We start from the raw sequence: 24,642 nt of genomic DNA on the forward strand, positions 1-24,642 counted from the left end.
TGATTTCGGTACTTAGAAAATTTCTGCCTTTTTCGGTACTTTGAAAAGACTCAGAAGTTTTCGGTACTTAGAAAATTTCTGACATTTTCGGTACTTAGAAAAATTCTGCCGATTTCGGTACTTAGAAAAATTCTGCCGATTTCGGTACTTAGAAAAATTCTCTTGATTTCGGTACTTGGAAAATTTCTGCCTTTTTCGGTACTTTGAAAAGACTCAGAAGTTTTCGGTACTTAGAAAATTTCTGACGATTTCGGTAATTAGAAAAATTCCGCCGATTTCGATACTTATTAAACATTCAGAAGTTTTCGGTACTTAGAAAAATTCTGTCGATCTCGGTACTTAGAAAAGACTCGGAAGTTTTCGGTACTTAGAAAATTTCTGACGTTTTCGGTACTTAGAAAAATTCTGATGATTTCGGTACTTAGAAAATTTCTGACGTTTTCGGTACTTAGAAAAATTCTTTTGATTTCGGTACTTAGAAAATTTCTGCCTTTTTCGGTACTTTGAAAAGACTCAGAAGTTTTCGGTACTTAGAAAATTTCTGACATTTTCGGTACTTAGAAAAATTCTGTTGATTTCGGTACTTAGAAAAATTCAGTCGATTTCGGTACTTAGAAAAATTCTTACGATTTCGATACTTATTAAAAATACAGAAGTTTTCGGTACTTAGAAAAATTCTGCCGATTTCGGTACTTAGAAAATTCTGACGATTTCGGTACTTTGAAAAATTCTGCCTTTTTCGGTACTTTGAAAAGACTAGGAAGTTTGCAGTACTTAGAAAATTTCTGACGTTTTCGGTACTTAGAAAAATTCTTTTGATTTCGGTACTTAGAAAAATTCTGACGATATCGGTACTTGGAAAATTCTGACGATTTCGGAACTTAGAAACATTCTGATGATTTCGGATCTTAGAAAATTTCTGACCTTTTCGATACTTAGAAAATTTCTGACGTTTTCGGTACTTAGAAAAATTCTGTCGATTTTGGTACTTGGAAAATTTCTGCCTTTTTCGGTACTTTGAAAAGACTCAGAAGTTTTCAGTACTTAGAAAATTTCTGACATTTTCGGTACTTAGAAAAATTCTGCCGATTTCGGTACTTAGAAAAATTCTGTTGATTTCGGTACTTAGAAAAAATCTGTCGATTTCGGTACTTAGAAAAGACTCGGAAGTTTTCGGTACTTACAAAATTTCTGCCTTTTTCGGTACTTAGAAAACATTCAGAAGTTTTCGTTACTTAGAAAAATTCTGTCGAATTCGGTACTTAGAAAAATTCTGTTGATTTCGGTACTTGGAAAATTTCTGCCTTTTTCGGTACTTAGAAAAATTCTGCCGATTTCGGTACTTAGAAAAATTCCGTTGATTTCGGTACTTAGAAAAATTCTGCCGATTTCGGTACTTAGAAAAATTCTGTTGATTTCGGTACTTAGAAAAATTCTGTCGATTTCGGTACTTAGAAAAGACTCGGAAGTTTTCGGTACTTAGAAAATTTCTGACGTTTTCGGTACTTATAAAAAGTCTTTTGATTTCGGTACTTAGAAAATTTCTGCCTTTTTCGGTACTTAGAAAACATTCAAAAGTTTTCGGTACTTAGAAAAATTCGGTCGAATTCGGTACTTAGAAAAATTCTGTTGATTTCGGTACTTGGAAAATTTCTGCCTTTTTCGGTACTTTGAAAAGACTCAGAAGTTTTCAGTATTTAGAAAATTTCTGACGTTTTCGGTACTTAGAAAAATTCTTTTGATTTCGGTACTTAGAAAAATTCTTTTGATTTCGGTACTTAGAAAATTCTGACGATTTCGGTACTTAGAAAAATTCTGATGATTTCGGTACTTGGAAAATTTCTGCCTTTTTCGGTACTTTGAAAAGACTCAGAAGTTTTCAGTACTTAGAAAATATCTGACGTTTTCGGTACTTAGAAAATTTCTTACATTTTCGATACTTAGAAAAATTCTGCCGATTTCGGTACTTAGAAAAATTCTCTTGATTTCGGTACTTGGAAAATTTCTGCCTTTTTCGGTACTTTGAAAAGACTCAGAAGTTTTCGGTACTTAGAAAAATTCTTACGATTTCGATACTTATTAAACATTCAGAAGTTTTCGGTACTTAGAAAAATTCTGATGATTTCGGTACTTAGAAAAATTCTGATGATTTCGGAACTTAGAAAAATTCTGCTGATTTCGGTACTTGGAAAATTTCTGCCTTTTTCGGTACTTTGAAAAGACTCAGAAGTTTTCAGTACTTAGAAAATTTCTGACGTTTTCGGTACTTAGAAAAATTCTGTTGATTTCGGTACTTAGAAAAATTCAGTCGATTTCGGTACTTAGAAAAATTCTTACGACTTCGATTCTTATTAAAGATACAGAAGTTTTCGGTACTTAGAAAAATTCTGCCGATTTCGGTACTTAGAAAATTCTGACGATTTCGGTACTTTGAAAAATTCTGCCTTTTTCGGTACTTTGAAAAGACTAGGAAGTTTGCAGTACTTAGAAAATTTCTGACGTTTTCGGTACTTAGAAAAATTCTTTTGATTTCGGTACTTAGAAAAATTCTGACGATATCGGTACTTAGAAAATTCTGACGATTTCGGAACTTAGAAACATTCTGATGATTTCGGATCTTAGAAAATTTCTGACCTTTTCGATACTTAGAAAATTTCTGACGTTTTCGGTACTTAGAAAAATTCTGTCGATTTCGGTACTTGGAAAATTTCTGCCTTTATCGGTACTTTGAAAAGACTCAGAAGTTTTCAGTACTTAGAAAATTTCAGACATTTTCGGTACTTAGAAAAATTCTGCCGATTTCGGTACTTAGAAAAATTCTGTTGATTTCGGTACTTAGAAAAAATCTGTCGATTTCGGTACTTAGAAAAAACTCGGAAGTTTTCGGTACTTACAAAATTTCTGCCTTTTTCGGTACTTAGAAAACATTCAGAAGTTTTCGTTACTTAGAAAAATTCTGTCGAATTCGGTACTTAGAAAAATTCCGTTGATTTCGGTACTTAGAAAAATTCTGCCGATTTCGGTACTTAGAAAAATTCTGTTGATTTCGGTACTTAGAAAAATTCTGTCGATTTCGGTACTTAGAAAAGACTCGGAAGTTTTCGGTACTTAGAAAATTTCTGACGTTTTCGGTACTTAGAAAAAGTCTTTTGATTTCGGTACTTAGAAAATTTCTGCCTTTTTCGGTACTTAGAAAACATTCAAAAGTTTTCGGTACTTAGAAAAATTCTGTCGAATTCGGTACTTAGAAAAATTCTGTTGATTTCGGTACTTGGAAAATTTCTGCCTTTTTCGGTACTTTGAAAAGACTCAGAAGTTTTCAGTATTTAGAAAATTTCTGACATTTTCGGTACTTAGAAAAATTCTTTTGATTTCGGTACTTAGAAAAATTCTTTTGATTTCGGTACTTAGAAAATTCTGACGATTTCGGTACTTAGAAAAATTCTGATGATTTCGGTACTTGGAAAATTTCTGCCTTTTTCGGTACTTTGAAAAGACTCAGAAGTTTTCAGTACTTAGAAAATATCTGACGTTTTCGGTACTTAGAAAATTTCTGACATTTTCGATACTTAGAAAAATTCTGCCGATTTCGGTACTTAGAAAAATTCTCTTGATTTCGGTACTTGGAAAATTTCTGCCTTTTTCGGTACTTTGAAAAGACTCAGAAGTTTTCGGTACTTAGAAAAATTCTTACGATTTCGATACTTATTAAACATTCAGAAGTTTTCGGTACTTAGAAAAATTCTGATAATTTCGGTACTTAGAAAAATTCTGATGATTTCGGTACTTGGAAAATTTCTGCCTTTTTCGGTACTTTGAAAAGACTCAGAAGTTTTCAGTACTTAGAAAATATCTGACGTTTTCGGTACTTAGAAAATTTCTTACATTTTCGATACTTAGAAAAATTCTGCCGATTTCGGTACTTAGAAAAATTCTCTTGATTTCGGTACTTGGAAAATTTCTGCCTTTTTCGGTACTTTGAAAAGACTCAGAAGTTTTCGGTACTTAGAAAAATTCTTACGATTTCGATACTTATTAAACATTCAGAAGTTTTCGGTACTTAGAAAAATTCTGATGATTTCGGTACTTAGAAAAATTCTGATGATTTCGGAACTTAGAAAAATTCTGCTGATTTCGGTACTTGGAAAATTTCTGCCTTTTTCGGTACTTTGAAAAGACTCAGAAGTTTTCAGTACTTAGAAAATTTCTGACGTTTTCGGTACTTAGAAAAATTCTGTTGATTTCGGTACTTAGAAAAATTCAGTCGATTTCGGTACTTAGAAAAATTCTTACGACTTCGATTCTTATTAAAGATACAGAAGTTTTCGGTACTTAGAAAAATTCTGCCGATTTCGGTACTTAGAAAATTCTGACGATTTCGGTACTTTGAAAAATTCTGCCTTTTTCGGTACTTTGAAAAGACTAGGAAGTTTGCAGTACTTAGAAAATTTCTGACGTTTTCGGTACTTAGAAAAATTCTTTTGATTTCGGTACTTAGAAAAATTCTGACGATATCGGTACTTAGAAAATTCTGACGATTTCGGAACTTAGAAACATTCTGATGATTTCGGATCTTAGAAAATTTCTGACCTTTTCGATACTTAGAAAATTTCTGACGTTTTCGGTACTTAGAAAAATTCTGTCGATTTCGGTACTTGGAAAATTTCTGCCTTTATCGGTACTTTGAAAAGACTCAGAAGTTTTCAGTACTTAGAAAATTTCAGACATTTTCGGTACTTAGAAAAATTCTGCCGATTTCGGTACTTAGAAAAATTCTGTTGATTTCGGTACTTAGAAAAAATCTGTCGATTTCGGTACTTAGAAAAAACTCGGAAGTTTTCGGTACTTACAAAATTTCTGCCTTTTTCGGTACTTAGAAAACATTCAGAAGTTTTCGTTACTTAGAAAAATTCTGTCGAATTCGGTACTTAGAAAAATTCCGTTGATTTCGGTACTTAGAAAAATTCTGCCGATTTCGGTACTTAGAAAAATTCTGTTGATTTCGGTACTTAGAAAAATTCTGTCGATTTCGGTACTTAGAAAAGACTCGGAAGTTTTCGGTACTTAGAAAATTTCTGACGTTTTCGGTACTTAGAAAAAGTCTTTTGATTTCGGTACTTAGAAAATTTCTGCCTTTTTCGGTACTTAGAAAACATTCAAAAGTTTTCGGTACTTAGAAAAATTCTGTCGAATTCGGTACTTAGAAAAATTCTGTTGATTTCGGTACTTGGAAAATTTCTGCCTTTTTCGGTACTTTGAAAAGACTCAGAAGTTTTCAGTATTTAGAAAATTTCTGACATTTTCGGTACTTAGAAAAATTCTTTTGATTTCGGTACTTAGAAAAATTCTTTTGATTTCGGTACTTAGAAAATTCTGACGATTTCGGTACTTAGAAAAATTCTGATGATTTCGGTACTTGGAAAATTTCTGCCTTTTTCGGTACTTTGAAAAGACTCAGAAGTTTTCAGTACTTAGAAAATATCTGACGTTTTCGGTACTTAGAAAATTTCTGACATTTTCGATACTTAGAAAAATTCTGCCGATTTCGGTACTTAGAAAAATTCTCTTGATTTCGGTACTTGGAAAATTTCTGCCTTTTTCGGTACTTTGAAAAGACTCAGAAGTTTTCGGTACTTAGAAAAATTCTTACGATTTCGATACTTATTAAACATTCAGAAGTTTTCGGTACTTAGAAAAATTCTGATAATTTCGGTACTTAGAAAAATTCTGATGATTTCGGAACTTAGAAAAATTCTGCTGATTTCGGTACTTGGAAAATTTCTGCCTTTTTCGGTACTTTGAAAAGACTCAGAAGTTTTCAGTACTTAGAAAATTTCTGACGTTTTCGGTACTTAGAAAAATTCTGTTGATTTCGGTACTTAGAAAAATTCAGTCGATTTCGGTACTTAGAAAAATTCTTACGACTTCGATACTTATTAAAGATACAGAAGTTTTCGGTACTTAGAAAAATTCTGCCGATTTCGGTACTTAGAAAATTCTGACGATTTCGGTACTTTGAAAAATTCTGCCTTTTTCGGTACTTTGAAAAGACTAGGAAGTTTGCAGTACTTAGAAAATTTCTGACGTTTTCGGTACTTAGAAAAATTCTTTTGATTTCGGTACTTAGAAAAATTCTGACGATATCGGTACTTAGAAAATTCTGACGATTTCGGAACTTAGAAACATTCTGATGATTTCGGATCTTAGAAAATTTCTGACCTTTTCGATACTTAGAAAATTTCTGACGTTTTCGGTACTTAGAAAAATTCTGTCGATTTCGGTACTTGGAAAATTTCTGCCTTTATCGGTACTTTGAAAAGACTCAGAAGTTTTCAGTACTTAGAAAATTTCAGACATTTTCGGTACTTAGAAAACATTCAGAAGTTTTCGTTACTTAGAAAAATTCTGTCGAATTCGGTACTTAGAAAAATTCTGTTGATTTCGGTACTTGGAAAATTTCTGCCTTTTTCGGTACTTTGAAAAGACTCAGAAGTTTGCAGTACTTAGAAAATTTCTGACATTTTCGGTACTTAGTAAAATACTTACGATTTCGATACTTATTAAACATTCAGAAGTTTTCGGTACTTAGAAAAATTCTGCCGATTTCGGTACTTAGAAAATTCTGACGATTTCGGAACTTAGAAACATTCTGATGATTTCGGATCTTAGAAAATTTCTGACCTTTTCGATACTTAGAAAATTTCTGACGTTTTCGGTACTTAGAAAAATTCTGTCGATTTCGGTACTTGGAAAATTTCTGCCTTTATCGGTACTTTGAAAAGACTCAGAAGTTTTCAGTACTTAGAAAATTTCAGACATTTTCGGTACTTAGAAAAATTCTGCCGATTTCGGTACTTAGAAAAATTCTGTTGATTTCGGTACTTAGAAAAAATCTGTCGATTTCGGTACTTAGAAAAAACTCGGAAGTTTTCGGTACTTACAAAATTTCTGCCTTTTTCGGTACTTAGAAAACATTCAGAAGTTTTCGTTACTTAGAAAAATTCTGTCGAATTCGGTACTTAGAAAAATTCTGTTGATTTCGGTACTTGGAAAATTTCTGCCTTTTTCGGTACTTTGAAAAGACTCAGAAGTTTGCAGTACTTAGAAAATTTCTGACATTTTCGGTACTTAGAAAAATACTTACGATTTCGATACTTATTAAACATTCAGAAGTTTTCGGTACTTAGAAAAATTCTGCCGATTTCGGTACTTAGAAAAATTCTGTTGATTTCGGTACTTTGAAAAATTCTGTCGATTTCGGTACTTAGAAAAGACTCAGAAGTTTTCGGTACTTAGAAAATTTCTGACGTTTTCGGTACTTAGAAAAATTCTTTTGATTTCGGTACTTAGAAAATTTCTGCCTTTTTCGGTACTTTGAAAAGACTCAGAAGTTTTCGGTACTTAGAAAATTTCTGACATTTTCGGTACTTAGAAAAATTCTGCCGATTTCGGTACTTAGAAAAATTCTGCCGATTTCGGTACTTAGAAAAATTCTCTTGATTTCGGTACTTGGAAAATTTCTGCCTTTTTCGGTACTTTGAAAAGACTCAGAAGTTTTCGGTACTTAGAAAATTTCTGACGATTTCGGTAATTAGAAAAATTCCGCCGATTTCGATACTTATTAAACATTCAGAAGTTTTCGGTACTTAGAAAAATTCTGTCGATCTCGGTACTTAGAAAAGATACAGAAGTTTTCGGTACTTAGAAAAATTCTGCCGATTTCGGTACTTAGAAAATTCTGACGATTTCGGTACTTTGAAAAATTTTGCCTTTTTCGGTACTTTGAAAAGACTAGGAAGTTTTCGGTACTTACAAAATTTCTGCCTTTTTCGGTACTTAGAAAACATTCAGAAGTTTTCGTTACTTAGAAAAATTCTGTCGAATTCGGTACTTAGAAAAATTCTGTTGATTTCGGTACTTGGAAAATTTCTGCCTTTTTCGGTACTTTGAAAAGACTCAGAAGTTTGCAGTACTTAGAAAATTTCTGACATTTTCGGTACTTAGAAAAATACTTACGATTTCGATACTTATTAAACATTCAGAAGTTTTCGGTACTTAGAAAAATTCTGCCGATTTCGGTACTTAGAAAAATTCTGTTGATTTCGGTACTTTGAAAAATTCTGTCGATTTCGGTACTTAAAAAAGACTCGGAAGTTTTCGGTACTTAGAAAATTTCTGACGTTTTCGGTACTTAGAAAAATTCTTTTGATTTCGGTACTTAGAAAATTTCTGCCTTTTTCGGTACTTTGAAAAGACTCAGAAGTTTTCGGTACTTAGAAAATTTCTGACATTTTCGGTACTTAGAAAAATTCTGCCGATTTCGGTACTTAGAAAAATTCTGTTGATTTCGGTACTTAGAAAAAATCTGTCGATTTCGGTACTTAGAAATGACTCGGAAGTTTTCGGTACTTACAAAATTTCTGCCTTTTTTGGTACTTAGAAAACATTCAGAAGTTTTCGTTACTTAGAAAAATTCTGTCGAATTCGGTACTTAGAAAAATTCTGTTGATTTCGGTACTTGGAAAATTTCTGCCTTTTTCGGTACTTTGAAAAGACTCAGAAGTTTGCAGTACTTAGAAAATTTCTGACATTTTCGGTACTTAGAAAAATACTTACGATTTCGATACTTATTAAACATTCAGAAGTTTTCGGTACTTAGAAAAATTCTGCCGATTTCGGTACTTAGAAAAATTCTGTCGATTTCGGTACTTAGAAAAGACTCGGAAGTTTTCGGTACTTAGAAAATTTCTGACGTTTTCGGTACTTAGAAAAATTCTTTTGATTTCGGTACTTAGAAAATTTCTGCCTTTTTCGGTACTTTGAAAAGACTCAGAAGTTTTCGGTACTTAGAAAAATTCTGACATTTTCGGTACTTAGAAAAATTCTGCCGATTTCGGTACTTAGAAAAATTCTGTTGATTTCGGTACTTAGAAAAATTCTGTCGATTTCGGTACTTAGAAAAGACTCGGAAGTTTTCGGTACTTAGAAAAATTCTGCCGATTTCGAAACTAAGAAAATTTCTGACATTTTCGGTACTTAGAAAATTTCTGACGTTTTCGGTACTTAGAAAATTTCTGACGTTTTCGGTACTTAGAAAAATTCTGTTGATTTCGGTACTTGGAAAATTTCTGCCTTTTTCGGTACTTTGAAAAGACTCAGAAGTTTTCAGTACTTAGAAAATTTCTGACGTTTTCGGTACTTAGAAAATTTCTGACGTTTTCGGTACTTCGAAAAATTCTGCCGATTTCGGTACTTAGAAAAATTCTGTTTATTTCGGTACTTAGAAAAATTCTGTTGAATTTGGTACTTAGAAAAATTCCGTTGATTTCGGTACTTTGAAAAGACTCAGAAGTTTTCGGTACTTAGAAAATTTCTGACGTTTTCGGTTCTTTGAAAAATTCTGATGATTTCGGTACTTAGAAAAATTCTGTCGATTTTGGTACTTGGAAAATTTCTGCCTTTTTCGGTACTTTGAAAAGACTCAGAAGTTTTCAGTACTTAGAAAATTTCTGACATTTTCGGTACTTAGAAAAATTCTGCCGATTTCGGTACTTAGAAAAATTCTGTTGATTTCGGTACTTAGAAAAAATCTGTCGATTTCGGTACTTAGAAAAGACTCGGAAGTTTTCGGTACTTACAAAATTTCTGCCTTTTTCGGTACTTAGAAAACATTCAGAAGTTTTCGTTACTTAGAAAAATTCTGTCGAATTCGGTACTTAGAAAAATTCTGTTGATTTCGGTACTTGGAAAATTTCTGCCTTTTTCGGTACTTTGAAAAGACTCAGAAGTTTGCAGTACTTAGAAAATTTCTGACATTTTCGGTACTTAGAAAAATACTTACGATTTCGATACTTATTAAACATTCAGAAGTTTTCGGTACTTAGAAAAATTCTGCCGATTTCGGTACTTAGAAAAATTCTGTTGATTTCGGTACTTTGAAAAATTCTGTCGATTTCGGTACTTAAAAAAGACTCGGAAGTTTTCGGTACTTAGAAAATTTCTGACGTTTTCGGTACTTAGAAAAATTCTTTTGATTTCGGTACTTAGAAAATTTCTGCCTTTTTCGGTACTTTGAAAAGACTCAGAAGTTTTCGGTACTTAGAAAATTTCTGACATTTTCGGTACTTAGAAAAATTCTGCCGATTTCGGTACTTAGAAAAATTCTGTTGATTTCGGTACTTAGAAAAAATCTGTCGATTTCGGTACTTAGAAATGACTCGGAAGTTTTCGGTACTTACAAAATTTCTGCCTTTTTCGGTACTTAGAAAACATTCAGAAGTTTTCGTTACTTAGAAAAATTCTGTCGAATTCGGTACTTAGAAAAATTCTGTTGATTTCGGTACTTGGAAAATTTCTGCCTTTTTCGGTACTTTGAAAAGACTCAGAAGTTTTCGGTACTTAGAAAATTTCTGACGATTTCGGTAATTAGAAAAATTCCGCTGATTTCGATACTTATTAAACATTCAGAAGTTTTCGGTACTTAGAAAAATTCTGTCGATCTCGGTACTTAGAAAAGATACAGAAGTTTTCGGTACTTAGAAAAATTCTGCCGATTTCGGTACTTAGAAAATTCTGACGATTTCGGTACTTTGAAAAATACTTACGATTTCGATACTTATTAAACATTCAGAAGTTTTCGGTACTTAGAAAAATTCTGCCGATTTCGGTACTTAGAAAAATTCTGTTGATTTCGGTACTTTGAAAAATTCTGTCGATTTCGGTACTTAAAAAAGACTCGGAAGTTTTCGGTACTTAGAAAATTTCTGACGTTTTCGGTACTTAGAAAAATTCTTTTGATTTCGGTACTTAGAAAATTTCTGCCTTTTTCGGTACTTTGAAAAGACTCGGAAGTTTTCGGTACTTACAAAATTTCTGCCTTTTTTGGTACTTAGAAAACATTCAGAAGTTTTCGTTACTTAGAAAAATTCTGTCGAATTCGGTACTTAGAAAAATTCTGTTGATTTCGGTACTTGGAAAATTTCTGCCTTTTTCGGTACTTTGAAAAGACTCAGAAGTTTGCAGTACTTAGAAAATTTCTGACATTTTCGGTACTTAGAAAAATACTTACGATTTCGATACTTATTAAACATTCAGAAGTTTTCGGTACTTAGAAAAATTCTGCCGATTTCGGTACTTAGAAAAATTCTGTCGATTTCGGTACTTAGAAAAGACTCGGAAGTTTTCGGTACTTAGAAAATTTCTGACGTTTTCGGTACTTAGAAAAATTCTTTTGATTTCGGTACTTAGAAAATTTCTGCCTTTTTCGGTACTTTGAAAAGACTCAGAAGTTTTCGGTACTTAGAAAATTTCTGACATTTTCGGTACTTAGAAAAATTCTGCCGATTTCGGTACTTAGAAAAATTCTGTTGATTTCGGTACTTAGAAAAATTCTGTCGATTTCGGTACTTAGAAAAGACTCGGAAGTTTTCGGTACTTAGAAAAATTCTGCCGATTTCGGAACTAAGAAAATTTCTGACATTTTCGGTACTTAGAAAATTTCTGACGTTTTCGGTACTTAGAAAATTTCTGACGTTTTCGGTACTTAGAAAAATTCTGTTGATTTCGGTACTTGGAAAATTTCTGCCTTTTTCGGTACTTTGAAAAGACTCAGAAGTTTTCAGTACTTAGAAAATTTCTGACGTTTTCGGTACTTAGAAAATTTCTGACGTTTTCGGTACTTCGAAAAATTCTGCCGATTTCGGTACTTAGAAAAATTCTGTTTATTTCGGTACTTAGAAAAATTCTGTTGAATTTGGTACTTAGAAAAATTCCGTTGATTTCGGTACTTTGAAAAGACTCAGAAGTTTTCGGTACTTAGAAAATTTCTGACGTTTTCGGTTCTTTTAAAAATTCTGATGATTTCGGTACTTAGAAAAATTCTGTCGATTTTGGTACTTGGAAAATTTCTGCCTTTTTCGGTACTTTGAAAAGACTCAGAAGTTTTCAGTACTTAGAAAATTTCTGACATTTTCGGTACTTAGAAAAATTCTGCCGATTTCGGTACTTAGAAAAATTCTGTTGATTTCGGTACTTAGAAAAAATCTGTCGATTTCGGTACTTAGAAAAGACTCGGAAGTTTTCGGTACTTACAAAATTTCTGCCTTTTTCGGTACTTAGAAAACATTCAGAAGTTTTCGTTACTTAGAAAAATTCTGTCGAATTCGGTACTTAGAAAAATTCTGTTGATTTCGGTACTTGGAAAATTTCTGCCTTTTTCGGTACTTTGAAAAGACTCAGAAGTTTGCAGTACTTAGAAAATTTCTGACATTTTCGGTACTTAGAAAAATACTTACGATTTCGATACTTATTAAACATTCAGAAGTTTTCGGTACTTAGAAAAATTCTGCCGATTTCGGTACTTAGAAAAATTCTGTTGATTTCGGTACTTTGAAAAATTCTGTCGATTTCGGTACTTAAAAAAGACTCGGAAGTTTTCGTTACTTAGAAAATTTCTGACGTTTTCGGTACTTAGAAAAATTCTTTTGATTTCGGTACTTAGAAAATTTCTGCCTTTTTCGGTACTTTGAAAAGACTCAGAAGTTTTCGGTACTTAGAAAATTTCTGACATTTTCGGTACTTAGAAAAATTCTGCCGATTTCGGTACTTAGAAAAATTCTGTTGATTTCGGTACTTAGAAAAATTCTGTCGATTTCGGTACTTAGAAAAGACTCGGAAGTTTTCGGTATTTAGAAAAATTCTGCCGATTTCGGAACTAAGAAAATTTCTGACATTTTCGGTACTTAGAAAATTTCTGACGTTTTCGGTACTTAGAAAATTTCTGACGTCTTCGGTACTTAGAAAAATTCTGTTGATTTCGGTACTTGGAAAATTTCTGCCTTTTTCGGTACTTTGAAAAGACTCAGAAGTTTTCAGTACTTAGAAAATTTCTGACGTTTTCGGTACTTAGAAAATTTCTGACGTTTTCGGTACTTCGAAAAATTCTGCCGATTTCGGTACTTAGAAAAATTCTGTTTATTTCGGTACTTAGAAAAATTCTGTTGAATTTGGTACTTAGAAAAATTCCGTTGATTTCGGTACTTTGAAAAGACTCAGAAGTTTTCGGTACTTAGAAAATTTCTGACGTTTTCGGTTCTTTGAAAAATTCTGATGATTTCGGTACTTAGAAAAATTCTGTCGATTTTGGTACTTGGAAAATTTCTGCCTTTTTCGGTACTTTGAAAAGACTCAGAAGTTTTCAGTACTTAGAAAATTTCTGACATTTTCGGTACTTAGAAAAATTCTGCCGATTTCGGTACTTAGAAAAATTCTGTTGATTTCGGTACTTAGAAAAAATCTGTCGATTTCGGTACTTAGAAAAGACTCGGAAGTTTTCGGTACTTACAAAATTTCTGCCTTTTTCGGTACTTAGAAAACATTCAGAAGTTTTCGTTACTTAGAAAAATTCTGTCGAATTCGGTACTTAGAAAAATTCTGTTGATTTCGGTACTTGGAAAATTTCTGCCTTTTTCGGTACTTTGAAAAGACTCAGAAGTTTGCAGTACTTAGAAAATTTCTGACATTTTCGGTACTTAGAAAAATACTTACGATTTCGATACTTATTAAACATTCAGAAGTTTTCGGTACTTAGAAAAATTCTGCCGATTTCGGTACTTAGAAAAATTCTGTTGATTTCGGTACTTTGAAAAATTCTGTCGATTTCGGTACTTAAAAAAGACTCGGAAGTTTTCGTTACTTAGAAAATTTCTGACGTTTTCGGTACTTAGAAAAATTCTTTTGATTTCGGTACTTAGAAAATTTCTGCCTTTTTCGGTACTTTGAAAAGACTCAGAAGTTTTCGGTACTTAGAAAATTTCTGACATTTTCGGTACTTAGAAAAATTCTGCCGATTTCGGTACTTAGAAAAATTCTGTTGATTTCGGTACTTAGAAAAAATCTGTCGATTTCGGTACTTAGAAATGACTCGGAAGTTTTCGGTACTTACAAAATTTCTGCCTTTTTCGGTACTTAGAAAACATTCAGAAGTTTTCGTTACTTAGAAAAATTCTGTCGAATTCGGTACTTAGAAAAATTCTGTTGATTTCGGTACTTGGAAAATTTCTGCCTTTTTCGGTACTTTGAAAAGACTCAGAAGTTTTCGGTACTTAGAAAATTTCTGACGATTTCGGTAATTAGAAAAATTCCGCTGATTTCGATACTTATTAAACATTCAGAAGTTTTCGGTACTTAGAAAAATTCTGTCGATCTCGGTACTTAGAAAAGATACAGAAGTTTTCGGTACTTAGAAAAATTCTGCCGATTTCGGTACTTAGAAAATTCTGACGATTTCGGTACTTTGAAAAATACTTACGATTTCGATACTTATTAAACATTCAGAAGTTTTCGGTACTTAGAAAAATTCTGCCGATTTCGGTACTTAGAAAAATTCTGTTGATTTCGGTACTTTGAAAAATTCTGTCGATTTCGGTACTTAAAAAAGACTCGGAAGTTTTCGGTACTTAGAAAATTTCTGACGTTTTCGGTACTTAGAAAAATTCTTTTGATTTCGGTACTTAGAAAATTTCTGCCTTTTTCGGTACTTTGAAAAGACTCGGAAGTTTTCGGTACTTACAAAATTTCTGCCTTTTTTGGTACTTAGAAAACATTCAGAAGTTTTCGTTACTTAGAAAAATTCTGTCGAATTCGGTACTTAGAAAAATTCTGTTGATTTCGGTACTTGGAAAATTTCTGCCTTTTTCGGTACTTTGAAAAGACTCAGAAGTTTGCAGTACTTAGAAAATTTCTGACATTTTCGGTACTTAGAAAAATACTTACGATTTCGATACTTATTAAACATTCAGAAGTTTTCGGTACTTAGAAAAATTCTGCCGATTTCGGTACTTAGAAAAATTCTGTCGATTTCGGTACTTAGAAAAGACTCGGAAGTTTTCGGTACTTAGAAAATTTCTGACGTTTTCGGTACTTAGAAAAATTCTTTTGATTTCGGTACTTAGAAAATTTCTGCCTTTTTCGGTACTTTGAAAAGACTCAGAAGTTTTCGGTACTTAGAAAATTTCTGACATTTTCGGTACTTAGAAAAATTCTGCCGATTTCGGTACTTAGAAAAATTCTGTTGATTTCGGTACTTAGAAAAATTCTGTCGATTTCGGTACTTAGAAAAGACTCGGAAGTTTTCGGTACTTAGAAAAATTCTGCCGATTTCGGAACTAAGAAAATTTCTGACATTTTCGGTACTTAGAAAATTTCTGACGTTTTCGGTACTTAGAAAATTTCTGACGTTTTCGGTACTTAGAAAAATTCTGTTGATTTCGGTACTTGGAAAATTTCTGCCTTTTTCGGTACTTTGAAAAGACTCAGAAGTTTTCAGTACTTAGAAAATTTCTGACGTTTTCGGTACTTAGAAAACATTCAGAAGTTTTCGTTACTTAGAAAAATTCTGTCGAATTCGGTACTTAGAAAAATTCTGTTGATTTCGGTACTTGGAAAATTTCTGCCTTTTTCGGTACTTTGAAAAGACTCAGAAGTTTGCAGTACTTAGAAAATTTCTGACATTTTCGGTACTTAGAAAAATACTTACGATTTCGATACTTATTAAACATTCAGAAGTTTTCGGTACTTAGAAAAATTCTGCCGATTTCGGTACTTAGAAAAATTCTGTTGATTTCGGTACTTTGAAAAATTCTGTCGATTTCGGTACTTAGAAAAGACTCAGAAGTTTTCGGTACTTAGAAAATTTCTGACGTTTTCGGTACTTAGAAAAATTCTTTTGATTTCGGTACTTAGAAAATTTCTGCCTTTTTCGGTACTTTGAAAAGACTCAGAAGTTTTCGGTACTTAGAAAATTTCTGACATTTTCGGTACTTAGAAAAATTCTGCCGATTTCGGTACTTAGAAAAATTCTGCCGATTTCGGTACTTAGAAAAATTCTCTTGATTTCGGTACTTGGAAAATTTCTGCCTTTTTCGGTACTTTGAAAAGACTCAGAAGTTTTCGGTACTTAGAAAATTTCTGACGATTTCGGTAATTAGAAAAATTCCGCCGATTTCGATACTTATTAAACATTCAGAAGTTTTCGGTACTTAGAAAAATTCTGTCGATCTCGGTACTTAGAAAAGATACAGAAGTTTTCGGTACTTAGAAAAATTCTGCCGATTTCGGTACTTAGAAAATTCTGACGATTTCGGTACTTTGAAAAATTTTGCCTTTTTCGGTACTTTGAAAAGACTAGGAAGTTTTCGGTACTTACAAAATTTCTGCCTTTTTCGGTACTTAGAAAACATTCAGAAGTTTTCGTTACTTAGAAAAATTCTGTCGAATTCGGTACTTAGAAAAATTCTGTTGATTTCGGTACTTGGAAAATTTCTGCCTTTTTCGGTACTTTGAAAAGACTCAGAAGTTTGCAGTACTTAGAAAATTTCTGACATTTTCGGTACTTAGAAAAATACTTACGATTTCGATACTTATTAAACATTCAGAAGTTTTCGGTACTTAGAAAAATTCTGCCGATTTCGGTACTTAGAAAAATTCTGTTGATTTCGGTACTTTGAAAAATTCTGTCGATTTCGGTACTTAAAAAAGACTCGGAAGTTTTCGGTACTTAGAAAATTTCTGACGTTTTCGGTACTTAGAAAAATTCTTTTGATTTCGGTACTTAGAAAATTTCTGCCTTTTTCGGTACTTTGAAAAGACTCAGAAGTTTTCGGTACTTAGAAAATTTCTGACATTTTCGGTACTTAGAAAAATTCTGCCGATTTCGGTACTTAGAAAAATTCTGTTGATTTCGGTACTTAGAAAAAATCTGTCGATTTCGGTACTTAGAAATGACTCGGAAGTTTTCGGTACTTACAAAATTTCTGCCTTTTTTGGTACTTAGAAAACATTCAGAAGTTTTCGTTACTTAGAAAAATTCTGTCGAATTCGGTACTTAGAAAAATTCTGTTGATTTCGGTACTTGGAAAATTTCTGCCTTTTTCGGTACTTTGAAAAGACTCAGAAGTTTGCAGTACTTAGAAAATTTCTGACATTTTCGGTACTTAGAAAAATACTTACGATTTCGATACTTATTAAACATTCAGAAGTTTTCGGTACTTAGAAAAATTCTGCCGATTTCGGTACTTAGAAAAATTCTGTCGATTTCGGTACTTAGAAAAGACTCGGAAGTTTTCGGTACTTAGAAAATTTCTGACGTTTTCGGTACTTAGAAAAATTCTTTTGATTTCGGTACTTAGAAAATTTCTGCCTTTTTCGGTACTTTGAAAAGACTCAGAAGTTTTCGGTACTTAGAAAAATTCTGACATTTTCGGTACTTAGAAAAATTCTGCCGATTTCGGTACTTAGAAAAATTCTGTTGATTTCGGTACTTAGAAAAATTCTGTCGATTTCGGTACTTAGAAAAGACTCGGAAGTTTTCGGTACTTAGAAAAATTCTGCCGATTTCGAAACTAAGAAAATTTCTGACATTTTCGGTACTTAGAAAATTTCTGACGTTTTCGGTACTTAGAAAATTTCTGACGTTTTCGGTACTTAGAAAAATTCTGTTGATTTCGGTACTTGGAAAATTTCTGCCTTTTTCGGTACTTTGAAAAGACTCAGAAGTTTTCAGTACTTAGAAAATTTCTGACGTTTTCGGTACTTAGAAAATTTCTGACGTTTTCGGTACTTCGAAAAATTCTGCCGATTTCGGTACTTAGAAAAATTCTGTTTATTTCGGTACTTAGAAAAATTCTGTTGAATTTGGTACTTAGAAAAATTCCGTTGATTTCGGTACTTTGAAAAGACTCAGAAGTTTTCGGTACTTAGAAAATTTCTGACGTTTTCGGTTCTTTGAAAAATTCTGATGATTTCGGTACTTAGAAAAATTCTGTCGATTTTGGTACTTGGAAAATTTCTGCCTTTTTCGGTACTTTGAAAAGACTCAGAAGTTTTCAGTACTTAGAAAATTTCTGACATTTTCGGTACTTAGAAAAATTCTGCCGATTTCGGTACTTAGAAAAATTCTGTTGATTTCGGTACTTAGAAAAAATCTGTCGATTTCGGTACTTAGAAAAGACTCGGAAGTTTTCGGTACTTACAAAATTTCTGCCTTTTTCGGTACTTAGAAAACATTCAGAAGTTTTCGTTACTTAGAAAAATTCTGTCGAATTCGGTACTTAGAAAAATTCTGTTGATTTCGGTACTTGGAAAATTTCTGCCTTTTTCGGTACTTTGAAAAGACTCAGAAGTTTTCGGTACTTAGAAAATTTCTGACGATTTCGGTAATTAGAAAAATTCCGCTGATTTCGATACTTATTAAACATTCAGAAGTTTTCGGTACTTAGAAAAATTCTGTCGATCTCGGTACTTAGAAAAGATACAGAAGTTTTCGGTACTTAGAAAAATTCTGCCGATTTCGGTACTTAGAAAATTCTGACGATTTCGGTACTTTGAAAAATACTTACGATTTCGATACTTATTAAACATTCAGAAGTTTTCGGTACTTAGAAAAATTCTGCCGATTTCGGTACTTAGAAAAATTCTGTTGATTTCGGTACTTTGAAAAATTCTGTCGATTTCGGTACTTAAAAAAGACTCGGAAGTTTTCGGTACTTAGAAAATTTCTGACGTTTTCGGTACTTAGAAAAATTCTTTTGATTTCGGTACTTAGAAAATTTCTGCCTTTTTCGGTACTTTGAAAAGACTCGGAAGTTTTCGGTACTTACAAAATTTCTGCCTTTTTTGGTACTTAGAAAACATTCAGAAGTTTTCGTTACTTAGAAAAATTCTGTCGAATTCGGTACTTAGAAAAATTCTGTTGATTTCGGTACTTGGAAAATTTCTGCCTTTTTCGGTACTTTGAAAAGACTCAGAAGTTTGCAGTACTTAGAAAATTTCTGACATTTTCGGTACTTAGAAAAATACTTACGATTTCGATACTTATTAAACATTCAGAAGTTTTCGGTACTTAGAAAAATTCTGCCGATTTCGGTACTTAGAAAAATTCTGTCGATTTCGGTACTTAGAAAAGACTCGGAAGTTTTCGGTACTTAGAAAATTTCTGACGTTTTCGGTACTTAGAAAAATTCTTTTGATTTCGGTACTTAGAAAATTTCTGCCTTTTTCGGTACTTTGAAAAGACTCAGAAGTTTTCGGTACTTAGAAAATTTCTGACATTTTCGGTACTTAGAAAAATTCTGCCGATTTCGGTACTTAGAAAAATTCTGTTGATTTCGGTACTTAGAAAAATTCTGTCGATTTCGGTACTTAGAAAAGACTCGGAAGTTTTCGGTACTTAGAAAAATTCTGCCGATTTCGGAACTAAGAAAATTTCTGACATTTTCGGTACTTAGAAAATTTCTGACGTTTTCGGTACTTAGAAAATTTCTGACGTTTTCGGTACTTAGAAAAATTCTGTTGATTTCGGTACTTGGAAAATTTCTGCCTTTTTCGGTACTTTGAAAAGACTTAGAAGTTTTCAGTACTTAGAAAATTTCTGACGTTTTCGGTACTTAGAAAATTTCTGACGTTTTCGGTACTTCGAAAAATTCTGCCGATTTCGGTACTTAGAAAAATTCTGTTTATTTCGGTACTTAGAAAAATTCTGTTGAATTTGGTACTTAGAAAAATTCCGTTGATTTCGGTACTTTGAAAAGACTCAGAAGTTTTCGGTACTTAGAAAATTTCTGACGTTTTCGGTTCTTTTAAAAATTCTGATGATTTCGGTACTTAGAAAAATTCTGTCGATTTTGGTACTTGGAAAATTTCTGCCTTTTTCGGTACTTTGAAAAGACTCAGAAGTTTTCAGTACTTAGAAAATTTCTGACATTTTCGGTACTTAGAAAAATTCTGCCGATTTCGGTACTTAGAAAAATTCTGTTGATTTCGGTACTTAGAAAAAATCTGTCGATTTCGGTACTTAGAAAAGACTCGGAAGTTTTCGGTACTTACAAAATTTCTGCCTTTTTCGGTACTTAGAAAACATTCAGAAGTTTTCGTTACTTAGAAAAATTCTGTCGAATTCGGTACTTAGAAAAATTCTGTTGATTTCGGTACTTGGAAAATTTCTGCCTTTTTCGGTACTTTGAAAAGACTCAGAAGTTTGCAGTACTTAGAAAATTTCTGACGTTTTCGGTACTTAGAAAAATTCTTTTGATTTCGGTACTTAGAAAATTTCTGCCTTTTTCGGTACTTTGAAAAGACTCAGAAGTTTTCGGTACTTAGAAAATTTCTGACATTTTCGGTACTTAGAAAAATTCTGCCGATTTCGGTACTTAGAAAAATTCTGTTGATTTCGGTACTTAGAAAAATTCTGTCGATTTCGGTACTTAGAAAAGACTCGGAAGTTTTCGGTATTTAGAAAAATTCTGCCGATTTCGGAACTAAGAAAATTTCTGACATTTTCGGTACTTAGAAAATTTCTGACGTTTTCGGTACTTAGAAAATTTCTGACGTTTTCGGTACTTAGAAAAATTCTGTTGATTTCGGTACTTGGAAAATTTCTGCCTTTTTCGGTACTTTGAAAAGACTCAGAAGTTTTCAGTACTTAGAAAATTTCTGACGTTTTCGGTACTTAGAAAATTTCTGACGTTTTCGGTACTTCGAAAAATTCTGCCGATTTCGGTACTTAGAAAAATTCTGTTTATTTCGGTACTTAGAAAAATTCTGTTGAATTTGGTACTTAGAAAAATTCCGTTGATTTCGGTACTTTGAAAAGACTCAGAAGTTTTCGGTACTTAGAAAATTTCTGACGTTTTCGGTTCTTTGAAAAATTCTGATGATTTCGGTACTTAGAAAAATTCTGTCGATTTTGGTACTTGGAAAATTTCTGCCTTTTTCGGTACTTTGAAAAGACTCAGAAGTTTTCAGTACTTAGAAAATTTCTGACATTTTCGGTACTTAGAAAAATTCTGCCGATTTCGGTACTTAGAAAAATTCTGTTGATTTCGGTACTTAGAAAAAATCTGTCGATTTCGGTACTTAGAAAAGACTAGGAAGTTTTCGGTACTTACAAAATTTCTGCCTTTTTCGGTACTTAGAAAACATTCAGAAGTTTTCGTTACTTAGAAAAATTCTGTCGAATTCGGTACTTAGAAAAATTCTGTTGATTTCGGTACTTGGAAAATTTCTGCCTTTTTCGGTACTTTGAAAAGACTCAGAAGTTTGCAGTACTTAGAAAATTTCTGACATTTTCGGTACTTAGAAAAATACTTACGATTTCGATACTTATTAAACATTCAGAAGTTTTCGGTACTTAGAAAAATTCTGCCGATTTCGGTACTTAGAAAAATTCTGTTGATTTCGGTACTTTGAAAAATTCTGTCGATTTCGGTACTTAAAAAAGACTCGGAAGTTTTCGTTACTTAGAAAATTTCTGACGTTTTCGGTACTTAGAAAAATTCTTTTGATTTCGGTACTTAGAAAATTTCTGCCTTTTTCGGTACTTTGAAAAGACTCAGAAGTTTTCGGTACTTAGAAAATTTCTGACATTTTCGGTACTTAGAAAAATTCTGCCGATTTCGGTACTTAGAAAAATTCTGTTGATTTCGGTACTTAGAAAAAATCTGTCGATTTCGGTACTTAGAAATGACTCGGAAGTTTTCGGTACTTACAAAATTTCTGCCTTTTTCGGTACTTAGAAAACATTCAGAAGTTTTCGTTACTTAGAAAAATTCTGTCGAATTCGGTACTTAGAAAAATTCTGTTGATTTCGGTACTTGGAAAATTTCTGCCTTTTTCGGTACTTTGAAAAGACTCAGAAGTTTGCAGTACTTAGAAAATTTCTGACATTTTCGGTACTTAGAAAAATACTTACGATTTCGATACTTATTAAACATTCAGAAGTTTTCTGTACTTTGAAAAGACTCAGAAGTTTTCGGTACTTAGAAAATTTCTCACATTTTCGGTACTTAGAAAAATTCTGCCGATTTCGGTACTTAGAAAAATTCTGCCGATTTCGGTACTTAGAAAAATTCTGTTGATTTCGGTACTTAGAAAAAATCTGTCGATTTCGGTACTTAGAAAAGACTCGGAAGTTTTCGGTACTTAGAAAAATTCTGCCGATTTCGGAACTAAGAAAATTTCTGACATTTTCGGTACTTAGAAAATTTCTGACGTTTTCGGTACTTAGAAAATTTCTGACGTTTTCGGTACTTAGAAAAATTCTGTTGATTTCGGTACTTGGAAAATTTCTGCCTTTTTCGGTACTTTGAAAAGACTCAGAAGTTTTCAGTACTTAGAAAATTTCTGACGTTTTCGGTACTTAGAAAATTTCTGACGTTTTCGGTACTTCGAAAAATTCTGCCGATTTCGGTACTTAGAAAAATTCTGTTTATTTCGGTACTTAGAAAAATTCTGTTGAATTTGGTACTTAGAAAAATTCCGTTGATTTCGGTACTTTGAAAAGACTCAGAAGTTTTCGGTACTTAGAAAATTTCTGACGTTTTCGGTTCTTTGAAAAATTCTGATGATTTCGGTACTTAGAAAAATTCTGTCGATTTTGGTACTTGGAAAATTTCTGCCTTTTTCGGTACTTTGAAAAGACTCAGAAGTTTTCAGTACTTAGAAAATTTCTGACATTTTCGGTACTTAGAAAAATTCTGCCGATTTCGGTACTTAGAAAAATTCTGTTGATTTCGGTACTTAGAAAAAATCTGTCGATTTCGGTACTTAGAAAAGACTCGGAAGTTTTCGGTACTTACAAAATTTCTGCCTTTTTCGGTACTTAGAAAACATTCAGAAGTTTTCGTTACTTAGAAAAATTCTGTCGAATTCGGTACTTAGAAAAATTCTGTTGATTTCGGTACTTGGAAAATTTCTGCCTTTTTCGGTACTTTGAAAAGACTCAGAAGTTTGCAGTACTTAGAAAATTTCTGACATTTTCGGTACTTAGAAAAATACTTACGATTTCGATACTTATTAAACATTCAGAAGTTTTCGGTACTTAGAAAAATTCTGCCGATTTCGGTACTTAGAAAAATTCTGTTGATTTCGGTACTTTGAAAAATTCTGTCGATTTCGGTACTTAAAAAAGACTCGGAAGTTTTCGGTACTTAGAAAATTTCTGACGTTTTCGGTACTTAGAAAAATTCTTTTGATTTCGGTACTTAGAAAATTTCTGCCTTTTTCGGTACTTTGAAAAGACTCAGAAGTTTTCGGTACTTAAAAATTTCTGACATTTTCGGTACTTAGAAAAATTCTGCCGATTTCGGTACTTAGAAAAATTCTGCCGATTTCGGTACTTAGAAAAATTCTGTTGATTTCGGTACTTAGAAAAAATCTGTCGATTTCGGTACTTAGAAAAGACTCGGAAGTTTTCGGTACTTACAAAATTTCTGCCTTTTTCGGTACTTAGAAAACATTCAGAAGTTTTCGTTACTTAGAAAAATTCTGTCGAATTCGGTACTTAGAAAAATTCTGTTGATTTCGGTACTTGGAAAATTTCTGCCTTTTTCGGTACTTTGAAAAGACTCAGAAGTTTGCAGTACTTAGAAAATTTCTGACATTTTCGGTACTTAGAAAAATACTTACGATTTCGATACTTATTAAACATTCAGAAGTTTTCGGTACTTAGAAAAATTCTGCCGATTTCGGTACTTAGAAAAATTCTGTTGATTTCGGTACTTTGAAAAATTCTGTCGATTTCGGTACTTAAAAAAGACTCGGAAGTTTTCGGTACTTAGAAAATTTCTGACGTTTTCGGTACTTAGAAAAATTCTTTTGATTTCGGTACTTAGAAAATTTCTGCCTTTTTCGGTACTTTGAAAAGACTCAGAAGTTTTCGGTACTTAGAAAATTTCTGACATTTTCGGTACTTAGAAAAATTCTGCCGATTTCGGTACTTAGAAAAATTCTGTTGATTTCGGTACTTAGAAAAAATCTGTCGATTTCGGTACTTAGAAATGACTCGGAAGTTTTCGGTACTTACAAAATTTCTGCCTTTTTCGGTACTTAGAAAACATTCAGAAGTTTTCGGTACTTAGAAAAATTCTGTCGAATTCGGTACTTAGAAAAATTCTGTTGATTTCGGTACTTGGAAAATTTCTGCCTTTTTCGGTACTTTGAAAAGACTCAGAAGTTTGCAGTACTTAGAAAATTTCTGACATTTTCGGTACTTAGAAAAATACTTACGATTTCGATACTTATTAAACATTCAGAAGTTTTCTGTACTTTGAAAAGACTCAGAAGTTTTCGGTACTTAGAAAATTTCTCACATTTTCGGTACTTAGAAAAATTCTGCCGATTTCGGTACTTAGAAAAATTCTGTTGATTTCGGTACTTAGAAAAATTCTGTCGATTTCGGTACTTAGAAAAGACTCGGAAGTTTTCGGTACTTAGAAAATTTCTGACGTTTTCGGTACTTAGAAAAATTCTTTTGATTTCGGTACTTAGAAAATTTCTGCCTTTTTCGGTACTTAGAAAACATTCAAAAGTTTTCGGTACTTAGAAAAATTCTGTCGAATTCGGTACTTAGAAAAATTCTGTTGATTTCGGTACTTGGAAAATTTCTGCCTTTTTCGGTACTTTGAAAAGACTCAGAAGTTTTCGGTACTTAGAAAATTTCTGACATTTTCGGTACTTAGAAAAATTCTGCCGATTTCGGTACTTAGAAAAATTCTGCCGATTTCGGTACTTAGAAAAATTCTGTTGATTTCGGTACTTTGAAAAATTCTGTCGATTTCGGTACTTAAAAAAGACTCGGAAGTTTTCGGT

The sequence above is a fragment of the Parasteatoda tepidariorum genome, chromosome 1 (assembly GCF_982258835.1).
Source record: "Parasteatoda tepidariorum strain Cologne lab strain chromosome 1, Ptep-v5.0, whole genome shotgun sequence".
In the NCBI taxonomy this organism is placed as follows: domain Eukaryota; kingdom Metazoa; phylum Arthropoda; class Arachnida; order Araneae; family Theridiidae; genus Parasteatoda; species Parasteatoda tepidariorum.